The following is a 4,595-nucleotide window of genomic DNA, read 5'->3' on the forward strand; positions in this document are numbered from 1 at the left end:
TTTTTTAACGAGACAGGGGTTTTACTGTGTAGCCATGGCTGTCCTGAACTTGCTCTGTAGACTAGACTGGCCTTGCATTATGCTATGTTTAGGTATGGCTCCCATAGACTCATATTTGCACAAGCTTATGGTGGCCAGGGAGTGGCACTATTAGAAGCTGTGGCTTTTTTGGAGTGTGTCACTGGGTGTGGGCTTTAAGACCCTCATCCTAGCTGCCTTCAGATGAAGATGTAGAACTCTCAGCTCCTGCACCATGCCTGTCTGGATGCTGCCGTGCTCCTGCCTTGACGATACTGGACTGAACCTCTGAACCTGTAAGCCAGCCCCAATTAAATGTTGTCCTTTATAAGACTTGCCTTGGTTATGTTGTCTGCTCACAGCAATAAAACCCTAACTAAGAAGATCTGCCTGCCTCTGTGTCACAAGAAAGAAGGTAGATACCTGTTGTTAGTATAGCAAAAGTTATGTTTTATGCTGAGGGTCATCCCACAAGGTACACACTTTAAATTTCTAACTATGGTCCTAAGTCTTTATCCCCAGGGTGCTCATCTGTGTGTTGTATCTTAGCTGGAGGTCAGGTCCAGTTTAACAGAAGTCTCTTGATTTGGGGGTCAGGATCCTGGGGAGACTTCCAGCCACAGGGCTCATCTAGGAGGTATCACTCCAGATGTGTAGAGTAGTAGGCGTCATGGGGTTTGTACCTGTGTCAGGTTCTCTTAGGTGGGTGAAGTTGCTGGGTTTTGGTTATCAGGCAGTATTGGATGTGCTGGAGGTCCCGACTAAGCTATTTTTACATGCTAAAGACTTTTAAAAAAAAAATACTATACTCTTGGGAGGCAGAGGCAGGCGGATTTCTGAGTTCGAGGCCAGCCTAGTCTACATAGTGAGTTCCAGGACAGCCAGGGCTACACAGAGAAACCCTGTTTCAAAAAAAAAAAAAAAACAACCGAAAAAACCTCATTACACTGCTTCCTGAGTGCCCGGATTAAAGGCCTACACCGCTGCCACCAAGCTAGAAAATCTTTATTAGGTTGCTGTTACTACAATGTACAATTTGGGACTGTATTGTAGCACTGAGCCTTTCTCAGGGTGACCTTTTAAGCACAAAAACGGTATCCTGGGTTGACATATTTCAGTTAACAAGAGCATCTAACCAGAAGCAGAAGCAGCTAGAAGCAAGGTTAGGTCATTTAGAGACGTTCCCATAGCTTATGTATGGGCTTGACTGATTAAGTCTTTAATTTTTGGTAGGTGGTACTGTCTATGTGCTGAGTTTTACAGCCTGAATGGCACTTCAATCATGGAGTCAGTTGTGTGGAGGCCCTGTTACAGTAGAAAGATTTTACTGTTACTATATGGTTTGGGTAATATAATTAAACATTAGTAAAAATGGATTTAAAAGTGCTCCCCCCCAAAGAAAATAAAACAAATCCCAGCACCCAGGAGATAGAGGTAGGCAGATGTCTGAGTTTGAGGCCAGTGTGGTCTACAGAGTGAGTTCACGAACAGCCAGGATACACAGAGAAACCCTGTCTCTAAAAAGAAAACAAAACTGTGAGTTAATTACTTGGGATACAATCTCAGTCTTTAATATAGGCTGGCCTGAGACTCACTGGGTAGCCCAGGTAGGCGTGAACTTGGAGCAATTATATTGCACGATTCTCTTGACACAAGTCCTGAGCTAAAATATGGGCTCATAAATAGAAGAGGGCATTCTTTTAGGTTTTAGCTGTAATTTTATTTTTCTACTGTAGGCGGCAGTAGAATATTGGTTTGCTAATAGCTGCAGGACTGCATAAAGATGTTTAAATGTTTTCTTTTTCTGGAATATTCGAGACAGAAAATGCTTTTGCTGGCTATTCAACAGTAATAATTTTTTTCTTTTCTTTTCTTACTGCCCTGCAACAGTAATAATTCTGTGTATAAAGAATCTAAACATTTGGCTTGGCATTTTGAAATTAAAATTATTTTTAATAAATATTTTTTTCAATGGGACTGGCAAGATGTCTTAGTGGTTAAGAGCTGTTTTTGCAGGCTGGGCAGTGGCGGCACAAGCCTCACGAGTGCATGGGTGGCAAACACATGCCACATACAGATGGATAAATTCATATAGTAGGGTTTTTATTATTATAATAAAAAAGAATGGGAGTCAGATGGTGGTGGTGCACGCCTTTAATCCCAGCACTTGGGAGGCAGAGGCAGGAGGATTTCTGAGTTTGAGGCCAGCCTGGTCTACAGAGTGAGTTCTAGGACAGCCAGGGCTACACAGAGAAACCCTTTCTCGAAAAAAAAACAAAAACAAAAACAAATAAACAAACAAAAATTACATAGAATTTTGTATAGCTAGGCACAGTGCTTATACATGTCTGTAGTCCCAGAACTGGGGAAGAAGAAGCAGGAGGATTGGAGATCATAGGCATCCTTGACTACAGCCTGGGCTTGCTTTATTTGCCTGCCTGCCTGCCTGCCTACCTACTTACCTCTTCCCCTCCCTCCCTCTCTCTCTTTCTCTCTCTCTCTCTTTCTCTCTCTCTCTCTCTTTCTCTCTCTCTGCTTTTTTTGAGGCAGGGTTTATGTGTAGCCCTGGCTGACCTGGGACTCACAGTGATCCGCCTGCCTCTGCCTCCCAAGTGCTGTGTTCAAAGGTGTGTGCCACCATGGCCTTGCTTTAAAAGTCATTTTTACTAATTTATGTGTATGAGTATTTTGCCTGCATGTATGTCTGTGCACTGTATTCATGCCTGGCATTCACAGAGAGCTTCAGTTCCCTTGGATCTAGATGGTTGTGAGGCATCATGTGGGTGCTGGGAACTGAACTTGGTTCTTCTGTAAGAGTGGCTATGCTCTTACAAACTGAACCATCTTCTCTACTCCTACAACTATTTCTTAACAGAGAACCTACCATGTATAAAGTCTTTAAATTTACCTTTCTTCATCCAGATCATATTTTGCATTTTTTTTGGGGGGGGGTTTCAAGACAGGGTTTCTCTGTATAGCCTTGACTGTCCTGGAACTCACTCTGTAGACCAGGCTGGCCTCGAACTCAGAAATCTGCCTGCCACTGCCTCCCAAGTGCTGGGATTAAAGGTGTGCGCCACCATTGCCTGGCTCATATTTTGCATTTTTAAAAACAAATTATTATTAGTTTATTTGAAATATAGCCATGTATTCAAATCAGCATCATTGTATACCTCTATGGGCTTTGTGAACATCAGTGAGACAGCCTCTTTCCTTGCCCCTTGAGCCTGGATATTCAAGGAGTGCTAGATATGGGAGCATCCTGACAGTGAATATGAATAAGCACATAAAAATACGAAAGCAGAAATATAAATTAGCTTTTTTATAACTTTCTTTGCCTCCTGTAGAAGAATTTTAATCCAGCAACATGGCTGCTCTGGCAAGGGTAACATCCAAAGACCTAGGTCTATGTGCTCTGGCTAGGATGCAGATGTGCTCCACACCTTTAATCCCAAACAATGTACATAAGATTATTGTATAGAAGGAAGCAGCTATGTTTGAAAGTGATGTCTAGTTGAGGGGCAAAGTGATGAATCAGAGAAAGATTTGACAGAATGAGTCAGAGATAGGATACTCCCAACTCTTATGAGAACACACAGTAAAGAGAAGCTATTTAAGAGCAGTGCAGGGAGAGGGAGTCAGTTGGGAGTCAATGCAGTGAGTGCAGTGCAGTAGACTTCAGTTTGTTCCTGAGTTCATGCAGTTCAGTGTAGGTCAGCAGAGGCAGCAGAAGCCAGACAATAATAAGGAGCTAGAAGATTAGAATAAATTGCCATAGTTAGTTTGATGACAGAGCAATTCAGTGAGAAACTGAGAGAAGTCAGATTGAGTCAGTCAGCTTGGAGAGGAGTTTTAGCTAGAATAGCAGAGTTGAACCAGCCAGCCAGTTCAAAAAGAACTAAAAAGGATAAGATTTTTCAGCAGTAAGCCCTTGAGACAATGATATCAGGTGAATAAAAATTATTTTTACAACCTCCATTTCTCATTTTTAAAAAATATACTTAGAGTGTGTGTGTATGTGTGTGTGTGTGTGTGTGTGTGTGTGTGTGTGTATGCATACATGCATATGGTAGAAGACAACTTACAGACATTGTCTTCTACTGTATGGGCCCCTGGTTGTCATAACTAGGTGGCAAGTGCCTTTACCCACTGAGCCACCTTGCTGGCCCCATCCCTCCATCTTAATCTTTATTGTTTATTTAATTTTTTGTTTTTTAAGACAAGTTTTCTGTGTGTAGTTCTGGTTGTCCTGGAACTTGCTCTGTAGACTAGGCTAGCCTCCAATTCAGAGATATGTCTACCTCTGCTTCCCAAGTGCTGGGGTTAAGGATGTGTGCCACCACTGCTTGGCTTACTTTTTGTTTGTTTGTTTTGTTTTGTTTTAAGATTTATTTATTTTATATGTGTGAGTACACTGTTGATGTTACTATCTTTAGACACACTAGAAGAGGATATCTGATTCCATTACAGATGGTTGTGAGCCACCATGTGGTTGCTGGGAAGTGAACTCAGGTCCTCTGGAAGAGCAGTCAGTGCTCTTAACTGCTGAGCCATCTCTTCAGCCCCTTATTTTTGTT

The 4,595-nt window shown here is 42.1% G+C and overlaps 1 protein-coding gene across 5 annotated transcripts in view; it reads left to right on the forward strand.

Moving 5' to 3' along the window:
* Positions 1-4,595, forward strand: part of Commd1 (copper metabolism domain containing 1) — a 99,833-nt gene that overhangs the window by 10,502 nt on the left and 84,736 nt on the right. The window contains exon 1 of one of the 5 annotated variants that reach the window (XM_031391185.1): positions 292-314. The exons of the other annotated variants lie outside the window; for them this stretch is intronic. The gene's annotated coding sequence lies outside the window, so the exon portion shown is untranslated. Of the gene's footprint in view, positions 1-291; positions 315-4,595 lie in introns of those variants that run through there. 5 annotated transcript variants of the gene reach the window in all.

Source organism: Mastomys coucha, unplaced genomic scaffold (genome assembly GCF_008632895.1).
Source record: "Mastomys coucha isolate ucsf_1 unplaced genomic scaffold, UCSF_Mcou_1 pScaffold22, whole genome shotgun sequence".
Lineage (NCBI taxonomy): Eukaryota > Metazoa > Chordata > Mammalia > Rodentia > Muridae > Mastomys > Mastomys coucha.